Source organism: Mesocricetus auratus, unplaced genomic scaffold (assembly GCF_017639785.1).
Source record: "Mesocricetus auratus isolate SY011 unplaced genomic scaffold, BCM_Maur_2.0 Super-Scaffold_15014, whole genome shotgun sequence".
Taxonomy (NCBI): Eukaryota; Metazoa; Chordata; class Mammalia; order Rodentia; family Cricetidae; genus Mesocricetus; species Mesocricetus auratus.
Window position 1 is genome coordinate 13263831 of NW_024429186.1, and position 24402 is coordinate 13288232.

Genomic DNA, 24402 nt, shown 5'->3' on the forward strand with positions numbered 1-24402 from the left:
TGAGGCTTAGTGGATAAAGCACCAGCCCAGCAAACCAAAAGCCCTGGGTTTGATTCCCAGAACAAGCTAAAATGAGATATTGAAGACACAGAGGCCTGTAATGCAATTGCAGCCATCTTCAAGGTGGACTTCAGGTTCATCCCTGGCCTCATCCAGCTCCAGGCCCATTTAGGCTGCATTAAACCCTGCCTCAAAACCACAAGAAAAAACTTGGATGCCTTCTCCTGGGCTGGAGAGATGGCTCAGAGGGCAAAGGCAGTTGATGGCTACACAAGTCCAGTAACCTGAGTTCAGTCTCTGATACCTACATAAAGGTAGAGAGAATGTATGCTAAGGCATGTGTACCGGCATGTATACATCATGTGTGTATAGACACACATACATGCACTAACAACAGTACATTTAAAATCAATTTTAAAAACACTTAAATTAAAATGCCACCTATCCAAGGGTAGTAAGAGCACAGGCGGGAACCAATAACAAGTTAGGACAGAAGAGCTAGAAGGGAATTTACAACATGGTCTGCTGACTGCACAAGAGAGTAACATTTAGGCAAAGAAATAAAGTGAGGGGCAATGAGCCACCCAGATGCTGTAGAGAAAGTATCCCACACTGAGGCAGAGCACGTGCCAAGCTACGAAGTGGGAGATGCCCATCCTGTGCTCGCAAACAGTGAGGCCATAGCTGGAAAAGAACTGGCCAGGAGAAAGGTTGCAGGCAGGCACAAAGGGGCACAGAGAGCAAGTCTCAGGTATGGACTGTGGTAAGGACTATCTGTGAGTGACATGGGATTGGAAGGTCTTGAACGGACAAGACTTGCTAGCTGCAGCAAGATGACTCAGCTGCAGCACGGAAAGCGGCCTGTGAGGGGCAAAGCAGGAACAGTTACCAGTTGCTACAAGGGCATTGCTAATGGAATAATCAATGAGCACATTCATCTTTACTGAATAATGAGAATGTCAATTCAAAAAAGTAATTGCACCAACTTTTAGCAGCTAAACAGGAGTCCAGAATAGCTTGATTTTCTTAACTTGGGGTATTTTTTTTTTAACTCTAGACAAGCTACCCTGCCCTTAAAAAAAAGAGTCTGCAGCACCAAGCAGGAATTGGTATCAGTAATGAGTAGCCTAGGGCATGCCCATCACCTCTTACTCTGAGTGTCTAAGCTCTATGAGGAAAGCAAATCAGTAGACCAAGAAACACCAAATGAGCCCACAGATTCCAAAGCACAGGAAACTGAAAGGCTAGAAAACCAAAATTCAATAGAACACAACCTCTGGCCTCAGTACGCTACGCTGGCTTCATGCAGACATCAGTTAGGATCCAGCACTACTCTACCAGCTTCAGGGAAGAGACAAGAGTCTTCCAGGTAAGGATCATTTCTAACCCTTGACAGTTTACTAGAGACAATGGGCCGCCGTAAGCAGCTATGAGATCAAACCTTGCCCAGGGCATGGAGGAGAGAGGCACATCAGGATGCACGTCTCAGGTCACAGCTATGAGACTGTTGTGTCTTGCTTTGTTCTCAAAGTCATTCATTTTCCGTGCACTGCTCTGGTACCCACAGGTGACTGTATCAGACGGTTTTAATAAAAGTCCCTTTGGGGCTGGAGAGATGGCTCAACAGTTAGATTGACAGTACCCAGGGTCAATTCCCAGTACCTACATTTCAGCTCACCAATGTCTGTAACTCCAGCTCCAGGGTATCTGACACCTTCACATAGACACACATGCAGGCAAAACAATAAAGCATAAAATAAAAATAAATAAATTTTAAAGAAATTAATAATAAATTTAAAAAATAATAAAAGTTCCCTCTGTGGTATCTTAGAAATCGGGTTTAAAATATATATATAAAATACTAAATGAATGATTCAGGTAAAACCAAAGCCATGTTTTTCCCTACCGCATCATATCCACAGCCCCAACTGGCTCATACGTACTTTAAACTTATTGGGGGTTAAGTAATTACTTGTTTCAGTAGAAACAGCTTCCTGCAAACTATAGTTAAGTCAGCCAAGAACTCCCTCACTCCCTTTGCTAAACTTCACCAGGAACAATGTGAAAGCAATATCTCTAGACTGGATCCCCTCACAAATAAGCGAACTGATAATCAGAAGCTGGTGGAAGTCTCTGAGCAGTGCTCAGGGAGCTGTGGAAGTCACAAGCAGAGACCGAGTCCACAGAACCACAAGCTACCAGCAGGGGTTCTACCCATTGTTCCCACAAATGTACAACTGAGGCAAACCTGTAAGAATCATCAGTGAAGCTGGGCGTGCTGGCCCACATCTTTAGTCCCAGCACTCGGGAGGCAGAAACAGACAGATCTCTGAGTTCAAGAGAATTACACAGAAAAACCCTGTCTCAAAACTCCCCACCACCCCCCCAAAAAAGAAGCTGTCAGTAATAACTAAAAAAAAAAAGAAAAGAAAAATACTGATTACAATACTTTCTGACATAAAAACCCACAGTACAGGGTCCGTTAGGAGCAGCCAGTGTTCTAGTTTCAAGGAAGATCCATTCGAATCAACCAAAGCACAGCAAATATCCACAGCTAGATGGTACCCTTTGTAATATGAGCCCAGTGAGTATCAGAGAGAATAGAGAAGGCAACTCTGGAGCTGACAACCCCAGAACTTCAGAGAGTTCTTCCTGAAAGCACTAAGCTGAGCAAACTGTGATGGGTCTTCAACGACTGTCACACCTACTGCGCTTCACACCTAAGCTGGAAAGAGTGAGGTGACGACTCACACTGCAAATTCTGGGAAAGGGAAGTGGGTATCTGCAGAAGAAAAAATGTCTTCAAGTCCCATTTTTCACTTGTATTAGAAAATTAACCTTAGACTGTAAAAAAAATGTTGTAGGGTAAAGTATTTAAAATACAGCGAATGTGCTTCTTCAGCTTGTATTTCCTTAACGCGTTTCTAAATGGGACGTATTAACAGCAGAGCTCATCATGTTTAGCTGAGAACACACACCACGCAATTGAAGCTACCACCTTGCCACCACTCTCCCCTCAGAGGCAGGGTTCCACAGGCCGCTATGTGTACTCTCCTTCTACCTTGAGGTGGACAGAAGATAACCCACCCGGAGATTCCTACAGGCCACTGCAGAAGCACAACTGTCCACAACACTCTATTCTTCACAGGGTCAGAGCGGGAGAAGGCAAGCTTGAGATGCCTGCCCTCACCTTAGCCCAAGGGAAAATACTAACATGTTTCTCTGGAGAAAGTAAATGCTAAAACCTTAGCAACTCAAATATATTACTAATACAGTATTTACTTTTAAAAAGAATTTAGACATGCTACACGTTTCCTGAATCCACCTGTAAACTCTGTTCATAGTTGTTCTTCTGGGGAATCCTGGTAAATCTATCCCAGAACAGTTACTGAGCATTTGTCCTGATATATTCTTGGGGCCCAGCCCTAAGAGGATATCCTGAAATATGCTAGGAAAATAGTAAAGACTATATAATGAAAACGCATCAGTAGTGTGCTATAGGCATTTAAAAAATTCATTAAAAAAAAGAAAGAACTTTTCAGCCTCTGAAAAAAAGCTTTTTATAAGATACACACAAAAAACACTTAAGCCATAAAGAAAAGTGGTAAACTGACAAAATAAAAATGGAAATTCAACCACAGGTTATAAAAAAAAAGAAAAGAAAAGCACCATGAACTCAAAAGACAAATGAAAACTATCTGCAAAACAAGACAAAAGGTTTGTTTCACATTATTGAAAGAACCCTTTAAATTATAAGGAAAACTAGACAAAAGCCAGCAAAGAAAGAAAAGAAGTGACACGGACAGGCGGATTCACAGAAGCACACCTGGCAGAAATTTCAGAGTCGATGAGCAGCAAAGTGACACAGTACGCAGCCACGAGATACTCACCCCCCTCAACAGCTGTCAACACTGGGTCTACTCCACCAGTCCCTCCTAAAACCATCTTAAAGCAAACTGCAGACTATGATCATAGCACTTCATATGGAAACACCCTCCATCTTTCATTACCTTATAAAATTCTCATTTCTCAACATCTAATAAGGACTCCAGTCTTCCCACTGTCTCCAAAGAAATCTTTTTACATGGCGACTCTGCTCTTCAGAACCTCAAAGTGCCACCTCCCTTTGCCACCCTCACTGCTATCTTTCTGTAAAATATCATGAATTTGAATTTGTTGAATATGCTCCTATATTGTTCCTGTAGCTCTTTGTTTGGATGCTTTTTGCTAACTCACTGGGTCTCCTCTGGTGCAGCCATTCACTGTCGAAGGCTACCATGGACACACTACAGTTAAAGTAAGTTACTGCTCCGTGTAGGGAGGGCTACAGTGAGCACAAACAGAAGTTACTGGAGTCTCAGGCCTTGGCATCTGTTTAGTAACTGGGGACAGAAGATTCTCTGCACTGGCTGCTGTCAGCTGGAGTGCATCATCTCCACCACTCTGAATCTGCAGTGTATAAAGCCGCAGCCACATCCTTGCCTGGGGAGCCAGTAGGCAGCAGCACCCTTGGTTTTGTCTCTGCTCTGACTCCCTTCCCATAGCCTCCCTGTGAGCACAGGCCAACTCCAGGTTCAACAATGTTCTTTCCATTTTGACCACATTCATGCTGTACCTGTGACTCACCTGCATCTAGGGTAGCTATGAATGTGAGCCAAAACAGAGTCACAAACTCCCTTAAAACATGCCATTTCTCTGAACTTCTCTTGTAACTCAACTAAGTGATCTCAGGACGAAGCGTCTCAGGACAGAGTGCGACACTACTGCTAAACCTTAAGGCCCAGAGGCCTTGGAGAAAGATGTTCTAGGTTCCCTTCCCCATTCCTGCTGCAAACCTCAGCCACACTTCTACAGGAACCTTGTTTCTTTTTAGGTGAAAATGACTATTTGGAGGTCTAAACATCCTAAGACTGTTACTGCCCTTGATGTTAGACATACTGTCATCACAATAATGCCATGCTACTGTCATAACACTGTATAATACGATCACTTCCAGGTCTTTGGAGTCGAGAGCTACACATTGATTTAAAGGAAAAGCACATCCCAAGTTCTCAGTGGCATTTCCTGTTCACATTTAAGATCAGTGTTTCCAGCTCCTCAGACTGCACATGACCTCACTTTCCTCTTCCGCTACAATCTTACTTTCTAATTTCTATACAGCATTCATGAAATCAAGGACATAGGCGGGACAAGACCAAGTGGGTTCAGGAGGACGCTACTCCTCTCGTTCTCTCTCCTCACAAATAGCTGCTTCCCTTGGATTCTGGATTTTTCTCCATGCTTTCCAAACAAAAATATTTTTCAGCATCACTGTTATGTAACAGGTAGAGTGTAGTACCTATCTACTGCTTCATATGACTTCTTTCATTACTAATACATCCCTACTGCCTGCACCAGACAGGTTCAATACAAATACAAATTAAAAGCTACAGATTACTCCAATTCCAAGTCAGAAAATAAACTGGGTTGCTAAGAGTATAAGAAAAAAGGTCCATCAATTTGGCATTATCTATCAAATCTGTAAAAGATAAGATCTTTGGTACCTCAAGTTCACTTCTAGCAATCATGCTATCCATACAATTGCAGCATCCTGTAGCATAACAAAAGACCAGAGACACCCTCAGCTTACATCACAGGGAACTTAGCAATGGAACACATTTTTTCTTTTAATTTTGAGACAGAATCTCACTATGTAGCCTCAAACTCACAGAGTTTGAGGCCTGCCTCTGCTTCCACAGTGCTGGGATTAATGCAGGCATACACCAACCACCACTCCTAGCCAGAAAACAATTTTGGAAATGAAGTGGCTCTACTTACACAGCTGTAGAGTGTCCTAAAGAAAAGCTGTATGTGAAAAGTACCCGTGTATTTTTCAGCATCCTATTCACAAAAAAACAGACAGCCAACCCATGAGTGCTGTGGCTAGCAGAATGTGTGTGACTGGCACCTCTAGGAGCTTCGAATCACTGTGTCAATGTGACAGAATGCCTTAGAGGTAGTAAGTTTAGTCTTCACTCCTTGAACAGTTATAACTGTGTACCTCTATTAATTTTTAAAGAATGCTAATTTTAACGATTCTTCATGAACAGTAAAGCTTATTAATATCAACCGCAGCTTTTTGGCTCTTAATCTGGAACTTGCCAATGCAGGGCAATCAATCAGCCTCAAGTCACACCACAAACAATGAACAACTGTAGAAAACAACTCTCAGCACCTCTTCCCAAAAAAAGTCATACCGTATCTTTGATAATAAAGCCTAAGTCATTCTTTACACAACACTGACTCTAGCTTAAAAACAGTACTATATCTCTTGAAGACTAGCAACTGAAAATGAATATTGATATAATGTTCCTACATTAGTATCATCTGTTATTTTTGCTCAATTAATCCTAAATGAGTAAAAAATATGAATGAATGAATGAATGAATGAATGAATGAATCTACACTGGGAAGACTCAATTAACCATTAATTACAACACACAGCTCTTACATACCAATGAATGTAAATAAACCATCACTGTTAAACGACTACATAGCAGGCTCTATGTTGAAAGACTTAAACACATTATCTCTGATTTTATAACAGTCACAAAATGTAAGTACTACAACAATATGTATACATACAGGGAAACTGCTTACATGAAATTAAATAATCTGTCCATGGCCTCACAACTAAACCACCTATACAAAGCGTTAATTGTTGCAAAAACTACTTTAAAGAGTTATACTGCAGAACAAGTCCCTTGCAAAAAATTAGTCTAAGTTGATAAAACATTTCCTTTAATGGCTAACAATACACCCATACACATAAATGCCACAAAACTACTTGGGCAAAAACAAGAGCCTACACCACATTGCCTCCAATTCACTTCTATGGAATGACTGCAGAGTGAATAGTAGTGACGGGGCTAGGGGGTGCAAAATGATAACCAGTAAAAGCAGATGACAGAGCACGGCTTGAGGGCTCCAGAAAAAATGCTACTTTAAAATGACTCTATTACCAGGCACAGGCGGGGCTACCGCCTGTGGTACCAGCTACTTGGAAAGCTAAAATAGAGGAGTTACATGGATCAGGGAATGTAAGGGCAGCCTCGGCAACATGAAAATATATATCAGTGTGGGTGTCCATGTGTCCATGTGTGTCCATGTCCATGTGAACGTGAATATACTGACAGAAGTTTTGTTGGCATGATAAAACTACTACAGGATATAAAGCAAACAGTTCATAAAGCAACAGATGTCCTGAGACTATATTCTAGAGTCAGACTCTTCAGCAAGCCACCATAGAAATGGCATCATTTTTGTTTTGACATTTAAAAGTCCTAACAAAACGAACTACTCAAGAGTCACATCAGTTTGCCTACTGAAGAAAGCAGTGTTGCAAGGCGTGGTACACATCTTTAAACTCAGCACTCCAGAGGCAGAGGCAGGAGGGCATCTGTGAGTTCAAGGTCACGCTGGTCTACATAGCAAGTTTTAAGCCAGCTAGAACTACACAGTGAGACCCTGTCTGCAAAGAGAAAGAGCGAGAGCAAGAGAGAGAAAGAACAAGGTTGTTCTCGAGTATGTGAGTCCAGTGCATGTGCCAGTCTCAAAGCTGGGAACCATCTTACTAAGGAATCCCTGGGGCTTAGTAAATGGACCTACTGACAAGAAACCAGCAGATACTTCCTAAGAATAGGCTGGCGCATCCCAGGTCTTCCTCCACCACCCCCGCCAACACCCCCCTGAGCTCAGTCAACAGCCCACTTCTCCAGTTCTTCCTTCTCTCCTATAAAATGAAATAAACCCTAAGCCAGGGTTCTACCTCCTGTCTGAAGAAGGAGGAATGGCAATTTGTTCTAGAACCAGTTGTGAACCACAGAGGTGCTATAGAAATGACCAGCAGGTGTGTTTCTAATCTGAGATACCCAGGGTCAGTCCCAGCAGATTGCTGAGGGACCCATTAGAGATCGACAAAAGCATGACCTCAGCCTAAGAATTCTCTTAACTGCCTGCTACCACGGAGTGAACACTCCCTGAACAGAATGAAAGAAAAACAAAGAGGAAATACTTTAGGACTAAAAATAAATCAGTGTGCCAAGCAGTGGCAGTGCATTCTGTTAATCCCAGTTCTCAGGAGGCAGAGGCAGGCAGGTATCTGTGAGTTCAAGGCCAGCCTGATCTACAGAGAGAGTTCCAGGACAGTCTGGGCTGTTACGCAGAGAAACCATATCTCAAAAAGAGAGAGAAAGAGGGGGAGAAAGGAAGGAAGGAAGGAAGGAAGGAAGGAAGGAAGGAAGGAAGGAGGAAGGGAGGGTGGGTGGGTCAATGTGAACACTGAAACATTAATAAATTCAATAAAAAATTAAAAGTGAGCAAAGGATTTGAATGAATATTCCTTGATCACAGACATACAGGTGGCTAACAAGCACACATGCACACACAAATGGTATGTACCGGATCATCAGGGAATGAAAACAAAGGCTACAGCCTCCTCCACTCTCCCCAGGTTGCCGCCCTCTGGAGACTGTGCACCACTGGACTCTGCCTTTTACAGACTGAGCTATGCTAAGCAGAGACACTGTCATGGTTTTTACATCCACACTAGCAAGCTCCATTCCTATTGTACAGCACACAAAAATATTGCTGAGGCACCCAGGTCTAAGTGTGAAAGGAACTGGGGAGGCTTCCAATGTAGACACAAGAGAGTTGTCTCCAGAGCACCTTTGTGACCACAAGGTAGCAAAAAAAAAGAGGAACCAGAGCACTGACTGGCAAACAGGAAGTGACTAGAGTTTTTTTAGTTCACCCAAAACTGCTCCAACACTGAAGAGGCAAGTCAAACTGAAATGTATAAAACTCCAGAATTTCAGTGAGAAACAGAAGAGACAACTCATTAAAATGGGAGAAAGGCCATTTCTTTATTCATTTGCTTAGTGTTTAGCTGCTTGGATACAGTGGTTGAGGCAGGAGGGTTGCTACAAGTTTCAGGCCAGCTTAGGCTATAAGGTGAGGCCCTTGTCTCAAACAATCAAGAAAGTATTTAGCCAACTGCAGCATGTGGAGGCAGGAATGACTGACGAGTGGACTCTCACATGCTAGTAGGAATGTTAGTTGGTACAACCACTTTAGAAAACTGGCAGTATGTAGCCGGGCGTTGGTGGCGCACGCCTTTAATCCCAGCACTCGGGAGGCAGAGGCAGGTGGATCTCTGTGAGTTCGAGTCCAGCCTGGACTACCAAGTGAGTTCCAGGACAGCCTCCAAAGCCACAGAGAAACCCTGTCTCGAAAAACCAAAAAAAAAAAAAAAAAGAAAAGAAAACTGGCAGTATGCTAGGATCTCCTAAAGGTATCACATTACAATCAGCTATTCTACACATATACCCAAATAAAATGAGTATGTGTGGCAAAACATAAAAGCATGTGTATTTATTGTTACAAATGGCTAGTAGAGTGTAAAAGACGATCACTGAGTTAAGAAAGATGCACAGATTTACGGCTTTGCCTTTGTTTTTGGAAGCTCAGCTAGTCTGGATCTGGGATTGATTAAGAGTTGTTTTGTGAGACAAGATTATCACTCCTGCAAGAACTACTCTGTAAAGGAAAACTATACACAGCCAAGGCTTCTTGGTTTTCCAGGGATCTTTTACAAAAACCCTGACTTAGAACTGAGAGCTTCTTTTAAAGATTCCTCCTTTGGTTCTAAAGAGCTCCTTCTGGCCCAAAGGACTGTTAGGTTACACACTAAGGCTGGGGATGTAGCTCTGTGGTAGAGCCCCTGCCTCCCATGCACAAGGCCCCATGTTAGATCCCCAGCATCACGGGGGAAAATCTAGCAGATTACAATTTTGCAACAAGTGTAATCACACTGAACCCCTTTCTGTTAAAGAATGGTAATATGTCAGATGGCAAATCCTTGGTAGAAGTCTGAGAAAACCATATACCACACTTCTAACAACCACAGCTTCTGAGTCCCTTTACCATCTCTCTCTTGCTACCCAGCCAAGAAAGACCCCAACCTACCAAGGCTTTCCCTTTAATGACTAGATACCTTGGTCTACTTCCAGAATAACTTACAATCTTGAAGAAATCTGTACTTTCCAGGCTCATTAGGCCTTAATGGTCTGTCTGTCTCTGTAAAGCAATTATTACAAAGCCACTCGACCACAGTCATGCATTCTATATCCCAATGGTAGTTAAAGTAGAAAGGCAGACAGAAATCATGCCTGCTGTTCTATACTCAAGAAGCCACTACTGTACTGAGCACAGCCTGGCAGCTTACAAGATATTTACATCTGATCCTCACTCCATCACTGTCCTTCCTGGTCTCCTGGGCTACCTCACTGTCCGGCTGTCTGTTCATATTAGGGCTCCCAGGCTTCTCTTCTCAGTGCTCCTTGCAATTCGAGGACATGTATGTGCACATGCTTTTTTCTTAGATTTCCAGTCCCAACTGACAGCATTATTCCATACTTAAGAACAAAACATCCAATCTGACCAAGAGTTGGGATTCTAAAATATCTGAAAATGTCAAAGTTAGCTAAGTTCAATAAAAGGAAATTTAACAGAATCAAACATAAGCTCCCACACTTGCAGCCCAAAACTAATTCAGAACTACAGCAAAGAGCCAGTTGGGTACAAAGGAGATTTACTCAGCTCTAGACTGTGTACACACTATGGTGAGGAGGCAGCAAATGTTAGCACACTGTGGTGTGTGGGAAAAGCCAACGCCCATTCCTGACACTATTAAGGGTCGACATGCAACTCCAGGTCCTTTGCATCAAGCCATGACTGGAGAACTGATTACATTTTAGACACTACAGCTTAAAAATAGAATTTAGAAAAAGGAAGGTCACTGGTAAACAGACATGGAGCCAGGTCGTATGACAGAGTTTACACACTGTAGGTATTTCCATTTAGAGAGATTCTGCTGGTTCTGCAGCAGATGACTAAGAATTCTCTGATCATTCAAACTTAAAGCACTGTAGGCTGTCTCTAGAGTGGGGGCTCTTAACTGAGGCTGACTTTGTCCCTCTGGCTGCCACACATCCTACTATGCAGACAGATTCCAACCAAAGAATGAAGCATCTAAACAGGCAACAATCCAGGGCTGAGAAGCACTGCACTGGATGTAACCAGTTTGCTGTCACTGGAGTTCCCCACCATGTACACCAGAAAAGGTTTAGGTAAGGTCACAGACAGAAAAAGACTGAGTTGCAAAAAAAAATTGTGTGTGTGTGTGTGTGTCTGTGTGTGTGTGTGTGTGTGTGTGTGTGTGTGTGTGTGTGTGTGTGTGTGTGTTATACTGTTTCTGTAACTTTAATTTAAAAAAAAAGCTATTCCCTTCCAGGATACTCAAATGATGATAGAGTCAGACTCATGTGTACATTTCATAGGTAATTCTCACATCCAACTTGGTAAGCTCAGAACTATTGCATCTTGCTATGGTGTTGAATTAGGTTGTCCTAATGTCATAATCAAGGTCAACACCTGACCTCAGATTTGACTCCAATCTCATAAATGTAGGTATGTACACACATACATCACTACACACAGCATGAATGAATAGACATAGGTATGTACACACATACATCACTACACACAGCATGAATGAATAGACATAAGTATGTACACACATATATTGCTGCACACAGCATGAATGAATAGACATAGGTAAGTACACACATATGTCACTGCACACAGCATGAATGAATGGACATAGGTATGTACACACATATATTGCTGCACACAGCATGAATGAATGGACATAGGTATGTACATACATATATTGATGCATGAATGAGTAGACACAGGTATGTACACACATACATCACTACACACAGCATGAATGAATGGACGTAGGTATGTACACACATATATCGATGCACAGAACATGAACAAATTACTCTGGAAGCTTTCATGCTCCAGAAAACAAAGCCACATTCATTCCAGAAGTATCAGGACAGTTCTACACAGGTCTCCCCTCATTACAAACCTCTCTGGCTGGAGGAAAGGATTATTTGAAGTATTCCTGTGATGAAGGAGACACAGTTATCCTGATTGTCCCCAATCACCTACTTCTGTAAGAGCCAAGGAACTCTTACAAACCCATGCAATCTCAGCCAGAGCTGGGATTAATGATGACATCCCTTTATCCACAGGCGTGAAAGCTCAGGATGGACAGACGTTTGAACATCCCAACTGGGAATCCTGCCCTTAACAAATACACTAGATGCAGATACATGGTTTCTTGGCTGCCTGTACTCACACCCATCTGTCAGGATGGCAGTGTGCCTGCTCACATGTTGGTCAAACTGTCACTAGGGCATAGGTGCCAAGCAATGATAGTTTTAAATGGGCAGCTTGCACAGCACTGTAAGAGCCTGCTCTTCTGGAGGGGAAAATTCTGTGACAGTTCTACGGAAGAGCCACAATCAGGAGTGAAACACTCTGATCAGTCTCAGCACATGAGCAGACGGGATCTGGACAATAGAAGGGAACGGACTAAGTCAGCAGAAAGGGTCTGTGAGCACAGGTGAGCGGATGCATAGCTCTGTGTACCCTGCATCTGCACACACCATCCTTTCATGCAGCAAAAGCCGTTACTCAACAAGTCATCTGTTTTAAAACAATGGAATGCTGTTTTCCACTCTAAATAAAGCAAAAACTGCACTGCTCTCTAGTAGTCTGTCTAACACTGTGTAAGTTGTTTGTTAGCTGGTTACCGTTAAAGCAACAGAGTCTGAAGTGTATGTTCAACACGACCTTTTTAAATGCAGGGTGAGCAGGAGGGGGGCAATGTATAATTTGTAGGAGGAAAGGAATCAAGAACATTAGTGGGTGATAAGCAGAAGCCAAGTAGTTTTAAGTGAGGAATTTAAGGCTTAGGAGTGCTCTCTCTATCACAGCCGACCAGGAGCAAAATGCCCTAACCTAGCTACCATCCTACTGGTAAAGAACTTCCGGATGGCAGCATCTTCCTAAGACTAAGCCACATCACATCACTAGGAGCCAGTGTTCTTTATTTGGTCCTCACGATCGAGAAGGGCAGCTGAGCATCGCCACCCTCTGCCCAGGTCAGGACATACTGATGGATGGACGGAACACCTGAGGTCCTTCTCTGTCATCACAAATAAATCTGGTTCTACCAACTCTTCTCAACAGATCTATTTATCAAATATTTATCGACTCAGTGATTCAACTCTTGTATCCTTTTCAGATTTAGTTCAAAAGTCATCTACAACAACAAGCCAATGGAATCTATTCTTCTTTCCATGTGCAATTTGCTAAAGGTAACACTGAGGAGTCTGAAAGTCCAGATTTGTCCATATCTATCACTGAAGACAAGAGTCTAAAATATACCATTAGCCTCTGTTATATATATTCCGGATAACACCCTCAAGAGTTCTGTAGTACTGGCTTGGGCGCCAGGTCCTGGCAGTACTGAGACGTAGTGAGACCATCAGGAGGTGGGATCTAAAGAAGAAAGGTCACTGAAGATGTGCCCTTAAAAGTGATGCTGCCCCTTGCTATTTTTCTGTGTTCCCTGGACACTAGGAGGTGAGCAGCTCCCTCCATCACACGCTCTTGCCATGATGGTCTTCCCTACCACGACCCCAAAGTAACAGGCGAACCAGCTATGAGCTAGCACCTCTGTGAGCCAAAGCAACCTTTCCTCCTCATAAGCCAATCATTCACTCTGTCGCAGAGACAGAGAGCTGACACATGCTCCCAGAAGCACTCGAGCTTAACAACATGACAAAACACTCTCTTAGTTTCCTAGTGGACCTTTGTCACACAAAGTAGTAAGTCAAGAGTCATGGTTACCCCTGGTCTTCCTTCACATTTCCTTAATGTCATTTCCTGCTCGAACTTCCTTCCACCTAGTCAGCTGTTTCTACTCACCAACTAACCATCAGCCTTAAACTACACCTCCTTCACTGCTCACTCCAAAACACACAGTTCCCCAGACACGACTTTGTTCTACACATACTCCCACTGTGTCGAGACTCCGACCTTTCCACCTACATACATCTGCATTTACATTTACTTAACTGCTCATTCATTCCCTCCCATCTTCATCTTGATATTCAGTTCATGATCTATGGCCAACTGTTTTGCAAAGATTTTAAAAGCCAGTCTATGGAGAAAGAGCAGCCTTCAACAAATGGTTTAGGAGTAAGCAGACATCTACAGATGAACACAACCAAGATTTAAACCTCACATCATGTAGAAACATTAGCCCAAAATAGATGACAGAAATGAGAAACAGGAACATGAAATCGTGGAACACCTAGAAGAAAATACGCAAACATCCCTCTGATCAAGGGCACAGAGTTCTGATACCAAGGGCACAATCAACAAAGTGATGAACTATACTTCTCCAAAGGGATGTGTGTGCTGCAAAAAACACTGTAGGAGAGTGCAAAGACAAGCCCAGGGACTGAAAGAATATACTCACAAGCCCTGAATTTGGCAAAGATGAATCTAGAGTATATTTTAAAAGCTCTAAGAAAGCAAGCAATCCAATTATAAAGTGGGCAAAAGACTTGAAGAGTCAAGTCACCAAAGACTAGCGAGAGGCAAATAAGCACAGGAGAAGATTAGCCCTCAGGGAAGTACAAATGAAAGTCAGAGCTGGATCTCAGAGTGAAGGCTGGACTACAAGACACTGCAGCTACACCGGCAAAGTTTGGCAGTTCCGTAAGCTGAGCACACACACCACACAACCCGACAGTTACTCCTGGGCATTTATCCTAGAAAAAAATACAAGCTTTACAGTCACAGAAACCTGAAAATGAACGTCATAGCAGCTTTATCTATAATTACCACACCCTTCAATGGCTACATAAAATGACAGACAGTCCTATAATGGATAAACAATTACTAAAACTAGCAAACTGACAATGCAGCACTAGTAACTAATTCCTTATTCAAATTTCAGTGTTTCTACACTTCATCATGTTCAAACATCCACATAACCACCACCACAATCAGAACACAGGACTGCCCTTCACCCAAAGAAACAGCCCTAACCTAAGCAAATCCTAGCCTGCCTTCCATTTCTTCAATGTTGTCATGGAGAATGCTACAAAACCAGCACTGGCTGGCCATTTTCTAAGTCTAAGCTCCTACACATTTGAGGGAAGGAGGCTCCTGTTCCTTCTCACGCTGAGCATGTTCATGAACATACCACCTCCACACATGATGAGGCATCTTCCCTGTGTGACAATGTGCAAGCTTCCCTCACAGAAAAGCCCCTTGCTTTCTTTGGGGAGAATGCAAGTTTGCAAACTAACTGCAGGGCTCTGCTCCTTGCTCGGAAACCTCTCTCCAGCCCATTAGAATCTCCTAGCTGTGGGATCCCAGCCTTCAGTTAGCTACGGACACTCAGCACAAACCCTGTGAGCCCCATGCAAACTGCTGTGTGCACCAACAGCTACTCCTTTTGCTGGTGCCTGGTGCTCCACTGTACGGCCATGCCACATTTTTCTTCTCTGTCATCCTGAGGATAGGGAGTAAGGAAAAAGTTTTGTACAAATGTAAGTTTTTATTTATCTAGGATAAATAAATGTCTGAGAGTGCAACTGTGGGATCTTATGTTAAGTCTATGTTTAAATTTTTGAAAACCGGCCAAATTAATTTGAGTGTCTGTATCTATACATTTTACAGACCCACTAGCAAGTTCTAACATAAATTTCCAAGTCATGATTTCTGGAATACATTCTGCAAGCCTGGAAAAAAAAACAGGGGGGAGCTAAACCTCCTAAGCATTATAACCCAAATTCAGTTTTACAAAACACAATTTAAAAACTTTTCTGATGTCTAAGGAGACTTTTTCTCATTACTTCTAACAGAGAACTTGTAACTATACAGAATCTGCACCTTGATGGCCACTGTCACATGAAATAATAAAGGCAGGGGTGGTGGCACTGATGTCTACAGTAAAAACAGTAAGTTCAGTCCATGAGGGCTAAAGGGTTAGTCACACTTTCTAAGTACTCAATACCCTGAAATAGGCTCACAATGCAGCAAGACAGAGTAAGGCTAAAAGATGGAACCTGTTCAACACATGCTTGGTAAAATAACTTGAGAAATGCAACTTTAAGTAAAGCTGTCACTATCCTGGCTATAAGACTTCAAATTCTGGATTTTTTTTTTAACTCTAAGTAAAAATTGACAGTTACATAATGTGTTCTCTCTGATGTTCTTAAAACAAGAAGCTAAGTCTAGAGATGTAGCTACTCACCCACTGACAGCAGCCAGCCAGCTGATTCAGAGTGATATGTACAGACAGCAATTATAAGACCCTCACTTTTAGTCCCATGCAATCAATCTGTTCCTGACACTGAGCTATGTAGGGTGTACTTCCTTCCAGTGTCAGTGTGATAGATGCTTTAAAAGTATATGGCAGAACATTCGAAAATTTCAAACTAATTATTCTGTTGTTTAATTATGACTTCTATTTAATGTCTCTTCCTACTTAATGCATGTGGCTTACTGATATATTGATTTTTATATGCATGTTTAGTACTACTCTATAAGTCCATCTTAATTTTTAAATTCTAGAGCACAGGTTCCCATCCTTTGGACCAGGCACTCACAGTAAGACGGAGCTGATGCAGACTCATCAAAATGCAGTCACCAGCCACCTAACAGCCTGTCAGTCAATGACTGAGTATAGGGAAGGCCCATAAAATGATGTCACCCAGTGGCAGTCGATCTGTATAAGTGTACTGTGATGGCTACAGTTAATTCAAAGATGCACACTCTGTGATGTCTGTAGTCAGCCTGTAGAAATACACCTTTGTAGCTCTAGCTGGTCTGGATCTATGCAGGCATCAATCTGCCTCTGCCACACCATCCATCTGCATAAGCATACTGGGGTAGCCACACAGTCCCTGACAATCTGAGATGTCCAAACATAACACAGGACTACCTTACCTGAAGCCTAAATACGATTCACATCAGTTTCCCCAAGTTAGCAAACATGTTGCACCTGAAGAAATTCTTAAAGGTATTAAAGAATGACAGTGAAATGTCCTTGTCATTAGTCAGTGCTTGTTGATAAATGTAATGCCTGCTCTGGGGTCAGGACACATCTCTTACTTCCCTAGGCTCTGCAGAGCTTCTTTTAAAGCCCTGCCTAACTAGGTGAGGCATGCACACTACCCCAACCATCACACACTCATAAGCTGAACACTAGGAAGGTTGCTGTAAGCTCCCGCCAACCTGGAATACACACTGAGCTCTTGGGCAGCATAGACTGAACAGTTAGATCCTTCTCAAAAACCTAAAATTAAGTTAATAAAAAATCAAGCACTACGTATACAGCGCACCCAAAAGAAATATGTACTTGAGTTTGAGCCCATAGATTTCAGAAATGCAGCAAGACTACCAGAAAAGTGCACCAAGTTACTCAGCAGCAAGGGTTTGGCGAGCTTTCTCAGAGGCCATCCTTATGGTTTTACAATGACAACTGCATACACAGCCAAGCAAATATGGGCTGAAAGTTTCACCACTGAGCTAAAGGCTTGGTTGCTGAAGACACCAGCCTTCTAAATTCACCTCACATTCTATTGCTTCAACAAAACCATTTGACAGAATAGGTTTGTGCTTGGCAGTAGCCATGTGGTCTCAGGGGAGTGAGTCAGTCTGTGTCCTCTCACACTCAAACAGAACCTTGACAAGCATTTCAAAATACCCTGCCAGTCTAAAACACAGGCTCTAAGCCCATCTAGTCACCAATCCATTGGTGACCCATCCAGACCAACTTCCCCCACAGCCTCACCTCACACTCACAAGGCAGCAGAACTCACAGCCTGATGCTGGCAGACAAGAGCCTTGCTCATTTGCATAAACTCAGGAGTCACCCTTCTGTAACTGATGACAGGTAAATTCCACTTCCAAATCTGTTTATTTTTCAAATCAAAAATACCTTAACGTTTTACTTTCCAAATCAAATCCTATTCATAACAAGTCTATTAGAGGTGTCCTTAAGGAGAAAAAAAAAAGTCAAAGTTTAAATCTTTAAATCTTTGTCTTTCCTAGACATCTGGGACATTCATTTATTATTATTTCACGTTAGGTTCTCAAAGCTAAGAAAAACTGGCCTGTTTCCTGTAAGAAATGTAATTTTAGGGCCTGTCAACATTTTAAATGTACTGCTGTTATTTTTAAAACATACACAGGCATACTTGAATAAGACTCAGCATAAGCCTTCCATATAACCATTCCCTGGGCACTCAACAACTTATTAGATGCCAGGCTCCCAGGCTCCCTGCTAAACACATCAGCTCCATCATCTCATTTGTTTAACAAATATTCTCTCGTCGTGTCTGCAATGCCAAGCACAAGCAGCAGCCACTAGTTACCAAAGTGATATCTGCACTGGATACTAGCGCTGTACGGAACCAGTAATGCGTAACACACATTCGTTATCCAACCCACGTTCCTGTGTTAACACAGACACGAGCAGCAAAGCTGAGTTGTCGTGGCTGCCATCTGTGGAGGCACAACAGGGAAAGCCATTATCAAGTGATGTCAACTTACATTCCTTTCTACAAGTAGTTGAGCATTATCTTAACTGACCAGAAATTTAATTCCCATCATAATTCTAAATTAAATCTCCTCAAACATTATGATCAGCATGTCACAAAAAAAAAACTGAGATGCCTTTCTCCTGAACTATTTTATTTTATTACTTATTGAGACAGGGTTTCTCTGTATTGCTTTGGAGGCTGTCCTGGAACTCGCTCTGTAGACCGAACTGGCCTCGAACTCACAGACATCTGCCTGCCTCTGTCTCCCGAGTACTGGGATTAAAGGCGTGCGCCACCAATGCCCAGCTTCCTGAACTCTTAGAAATAAATTCTGTTCTACGTTTTTTGTTTTTTGTTTTTTAATGTTTTGGATTCCAGACTCAACAGATGGACAATTCCGGTTTTAAAAGAGAGAGCAAAGAATTAATTCATGAAGCTCTTCAACGATCCCCTAAGTTTAACCACCACCTTCTCAATCGTCTTTCCAAATTGTTCCAAGAGCAGTGGGAGAGGGAAAGATGAGACAAGAGAAAGAAACGGGTAACCTCATCAGGACTCTAGCGTGTCGGCCTCCCTCCCCGTCACTCGAAAGACTCTGGTGCGATTTGATAGCTAACGCTATTTGGACTGGAAACCGTCTAAAACAAACCTCGACGCTGGAGGAAACCTAAGCTTGCCTTTGAAGACGCTGCACGGGAAAATAGGGCCCCTGCGGTGGGGACCAGAGGAGCAAAGCCAGGAAGGGAGGGAGAACCAGGCGGCCGGCGGGATGCGCCCTCAGGTCTCACCGCACCGCTGCTGAGGAAGAGGTGGGCTCAGCCCGGGGCCAGGTCCCTGTCACCCCTTGTCCGCCACCCTGGCCCGAGCCCCGTTTCGGGCGTCCTTCTAGATCCGGGCTCCCGGCAGCACCGTGAGCAGGCTAAGAAGCGAGGGTTCCCGGGCAGGCCCGACCCGGTCGCGGCGCCGCCGGAGGCCGGGACGAGCAGGCGCCGCTCTGAAGCGACGCCGCACCCACAGTCCCGCCACCACCACCATCGCCACCTCCATCTCCCTACCCAGAGTTGTCAACTCGCGGTCCACAGCGCAGTACGAACTTCCCGCCGCTTTCCTCGACTCGCAACTTGTCCACAACGCCGTCCCCGCCACACCGTGCAGTACCGAGCCTTCCCATTGGCTGCGAGCAGCGGGAGAGGCGGGACGAGAGGAAAGTCGCGCTTCCCGGCTACCTCTGCGGGCACGCCGGGAGTTGTGGTCCTTACGCTCGCTCCATGATGGGAATTGTAGTCTTTGAACCGCAGAGACGGTGGGGGGGGGGGGCTGGGGGAGTCCTGTGAGCCCGAGGGCTTCTGGGAAGTGTGGTTTACAGGCTGTACAGGCCGATCGCTGTCTTAACCGCATACTGTGCCTCTCAAAGCTGTAAGAACCGAAATAAATATCACCAGAGCTCAGTGAAGCTTGATTTATTAAACGTGTAGACAAAGAGACTTATTTCAAATTTCGAAGGCCTTCTCGGTGTCTTTGCACTTGTCTCCATTGTCCTAGGATTGGGAAGCGTGGGCTTCCAAGCCTCAATTTGGAACTGAGTCTTTTGAAGCCCTGGGAAAGGCTTTGGGTTTGGGTTGTGTTAGTGATATTCTTTTACCAATTTAAGATTGGGGATGGGGGGGCATTTTTTGTTTTCCTTTGTCTTTTTCTTTGAGACAGGGTCTCACTATGTAACTAGCTATCCTGGAACTTACTATGTAGACCAATCTGGCCCGGAACTCACAGAGATCCACCTGCCTCTGCCTCCCGAGTGCTGGGATTAAAGGCGTGCGCCACCACCGCCCGGCCTTCGTGTTGTCTTCTTACAGTGGATCCAAAGGGAAAAAGAAAACAACTTATGAGCTTTAGCCCCCACAAAATCTGAGTCGCCGCCCAGTGTGCAGTCAGTTTCATGTCTTGAACTCGCTGCACCAGGTACCTCCACCTACTCCAGCTTCTTCCCCGTCTTGCCTTCTGCCCGGTGTAGCTGACCCGGAAAAGAATGGCTTTGCACAACCCACGGCTCCCAGGCTTCTGTTGAGTTTGATCCATGGGGTACTCTGAGAACTGAAAGAAAAAAAGTCAGCTAAAGAAAGTGATGTTTCGCCGGGCGTTGGTGGCGCACTTGGGAGGCAGAGGCAGGCGGATCTCTGTGAGTTCGAGGCCAGCCTGGTCTACAAGAGCTAGTTCCAGGACAGCCTCCAAAGCCACAGAGAAACCCTGTCTCGAAAAACCAAAAAAAAAAAAAAAAAAAAAGTGATGTTTCTTCCGATTTCTTCCCAACAAGGACACACAAAGCCAGAGAAATCCCTTAGCTGAAGGTCACTGCTCTCTGGGCCTCCCACAAGTTTGCAATGAAAGCAGGCCTCTGCGCTTGTCAGGGCTGGAACTGATAACGTAATGGCTGCCTCCGAGCCTCAAGCTACTGCTCCATCCTGTGTGACTCTAACACCACACCTTTCTCAACAAGCCTCATCGAGTGTAAGCCTCCTCCACAAATCCCCTCGTGGCATCTGCTTTCTGTATACACACTGAGGGAAATGCAGGCCCAAGGTGAATTCATGATGACTCTTTGTCAGCAAAGAGGTCTTGGGATTCACACATCTCGTGAGTGTGAAGTCCCACAGCAAGGCTCTGCGGTCACAATGCTTTGCGCTAACGAACACGTACACACATCGGAGCTTGGAATCAGATTTACTTGTTACAGTGTGAGGGTGTTCCCCTAACCTCACCACAGACACTCGGGGGGGCTTGACAATTGGCTGGCCTTAAAGCGCAGTTAAGTCAGCAGCAGTGCATGGTCTGTTCGAGGTGAGAATAGAACGTATTCCAGAGCTCATGGCTCTGGCACTCAGTCGGATGGCTCTCGGTTGAGTGCCGCTTTGCTGCGGCTATGTTCCAAGGCTGTTGCCAACACCTCCAACACCACCCACACGTGCAGAGCATGGCAGGAGACCAGTCCAAGCCGCCGTCATGGTGACAGCACATCTGAAATATCACCACTTAGGAAGCGACTCCTGGGACATAGGAGACCTTCAGCACATTCTATGAGTTGATAGGTTGGCGTGAAGGCCAGGAAGGAACAGACCGGTGAGCAGTCACAACCTGTTAAGTTTTTTAAATTAAGAGTTGAGCTGAGGAAAGGCTTGAGAGTACAATCCTGCCATATATATCCCGAAATACCTCTGCAACCGGGCCTGGTAGCAAACACCTTTAATCCCAGTACTCCTGAGACAGAGGGAGATGAATCTCTGTGAGTTCAAGGACAGTGAGGTTTACAGAGTGAGTTCCAAGACAGCCAGAGCCACATAGTGAGACCCTATCTCAAAAAAAAAAAACCATCAAAACAAAACAGAGATGCAACCCCCACAATCCTAACAAATATTTTTGAACATTTACTGTGAACCAGGAGTTAGAGTCTCCGGGAAAGATGCTCGGATAATTAATATGAAGGAAGCACAGCTCTCTGTTGGGCAGGAATCATGCTTTTCCGTACGTTTTGATTTAAGGGGTTCATGTTCCCAGGATGTGCTTTCGGGTGCTCTTCTCTCGGCCACTTGACCCGCAGCCTCAGAACATAGAGGCAATTCCTATAAGGAAATCCTTCCAGCATGGCGATAGAGATGTGATCGAACAGAGGCATGGCTAAATCACAGGACTCCTGGCCCAGGGGCCATCGAGGAGCAAGCAGGTGACTCCTATGAAGGTTAAGAGTTTTCAACGAGGAAGACTGACTACAATTTGTTGTGTTGAATCTGTCCCAAGCTTGCACAGAACCAGGCCCTGGAGCTGCCCTTTCTTAATTCTGAGAGCCTCTGTAGTCCCGGTAACCCTATAGAGGGACACGAAGAAGTCAACAGTAGGACACACTCTGGGAAAAAGAGTGGAGGTTGGCACTGCTTTCAGTCATGGTGGAAACTCCATCTGAGAAACCCAAGCAATCGAGAGAGTCATCAGGGAACAGCACCTCTCTGACAGGCTGTCACCAGGTGCTGGCTCCACCCTAGTTAGTTCTTGAGTCCCTGTCCCGGTTTTCATCTGTGGAGTGGGAACAGTCACCCTAGGCTAACTAGCAATTTGCCTCTCTCAGACCAATGGGAGAGAATGAGGTCACGCTTGAGAAGGGCTTTGATCCCTCTGGAACAAAGCTGCTGGGTGTCCTTCTTAATTACAGTAGCGCAGGGAAATGCTGCCCCTGGTAAGGAGGGAAATGAGATGAGGGAGGAGCAGAATATGTAGGAGTCTCCCTTGACTGTTGGGCATCTCCTGTTTGCCAGGCGTAGTGTCCCATACATTTAAGGTCTAGTGGGAGAGCCAGGTACAAGCACAAATTCCAATAGACAGGATGTTATGAAAATCTATTACTTTCTGAGAAAATGATCTCATACAATCCTGCAAGGAAGATGACATAGTACCCCAGCATCTAGGTACATAGAGCAAGCTCCAAAGCCACCATGATATTTAATCTCAATTGATAAAATCTAGAATCTTGGGGGGGTGACTTAGGGCAAGGATCACCTAGATCATCTTAACTGAGGTGGGCAGACCCACCCACTGTGGGCGGCACCATTCCCTAGCTGGGATCCTGGACTGTGTAATTGGGGAAAGGAGCTGAGCAGCAGCAGGAATTCATTGCTCTCTGCTTCCTGATTGTGGATCTGATGTGAACAGCAGCTTCAAGCTTTCAGGCCTCCTTCCCTACCGTGAGGAACTTTGCTGTGAACTGTGAGCGAGGTAAACCTTTTCTGCCTCAAGTTTCTTTTGTTGGGGTATTTTATCACAGCAACGGAAGAAGTAACCAAGGTCATCGTGAACTGACCTTAATCTGTTCAAGGCCACTGTGAGGGCTAAAGTTATGTTTTACCTTTAAATTACCATGCTTAAGAGATCTATAAAACAAAAATGCCTCTAACCTGTAAATCCCACTTGCTCAAGGACAGATAACTTCCAGGGATGCTGGAGGCTGTTGTCCATGTAAGGCAACAAACCACATGTTTTCACTTCTGTAAACAAGCCTAGTGGCCCCAACTGACAGGATGTGCTTGAGCATAGGTAGGCAGGAGGTACCCAGGCAGGAAGTCCGTCAGGATGTATACTTGCCCCTGATTGGACAAAAGCAGGAAGTACATAGCCTTGTAGGTTTTGCTTTATAAGCCTCTAACTAATGTAATTTGGTGTCATACTCTGGGAATCCCTGGTATGAACCTGGCCAGTGTCCATCATCCTAACTAGTATTTAATTGTTGTAGGGTTTCTATTGCTGTGAAGAGACACCATGACCACAGCAACTCATATAAAGGAGAACATTTAACTGAGGTGACCTGCTTACAGTTTTAGAGGTTCAGTCCATTATCATTATGGTGGGGGGCGTGGCAGCATGCAGGCAGACATGGTGCTGCTACGTCTTGATCAGAAAGCAACAGGAAGTGTCTGTGACTGAGTGTAACTTAAGCAAAAGAGATCTCAAAGCCTGCCCTCACAGTGGCACACCACCTTCAACAAGGCTGCACGCATTTCAACAAGGCCACACCTGCCAATATGCCACTCCTCATGAGCCTATGCAGGTCAATTACCTTCAAAGTACCACATTAACAAGGCTTGCTTCAAATGGGACTCAAAAATTGTGGCAGTGTGGTGGGTGTGTGACCTTTGTTTATGCTGCTTTCGTCTAACTCTGTGAAGCCGTGTTTCTGTGCCTGCCTAAAACACCTGGTGGTCCTAAAAAACAGCTGAACAGCCAATGGCGAGGCAGGAGCAAGGATGGGCGGCGCTGGCAGGCAGAGAATGTAAATAGAAGGAGACCCGAAGAAGGAGGGGGCACAAAGAGAACGAGGAGAGGACATCAGGGGTCAGTC

General features: G+C 44.3%; 1 protein-coding gene across 1 annotated transcript in view; it reads right to left on the reverse strand.

The window, feature by feature from the left end:
* Positions 1 to 19713, reverse strand: part of Vrk1 (VRK serine/threonine kinase 1) — a 71267-nt gene extending 51554 nt beyond the window's left edge. Inside the window, exon 1 of the mRNA XM_021226156.2 lies at positions 19580 to 19713. The gene's annotated coding sequence lies outside the window, so the exon portion shown is untranslated. The remainder of the gene's footprint in view (positions 1 to 19579) is intronic.
* Between the last annotated feature and the right edge of the window lie 4689 nt (positions 19714 to 24402).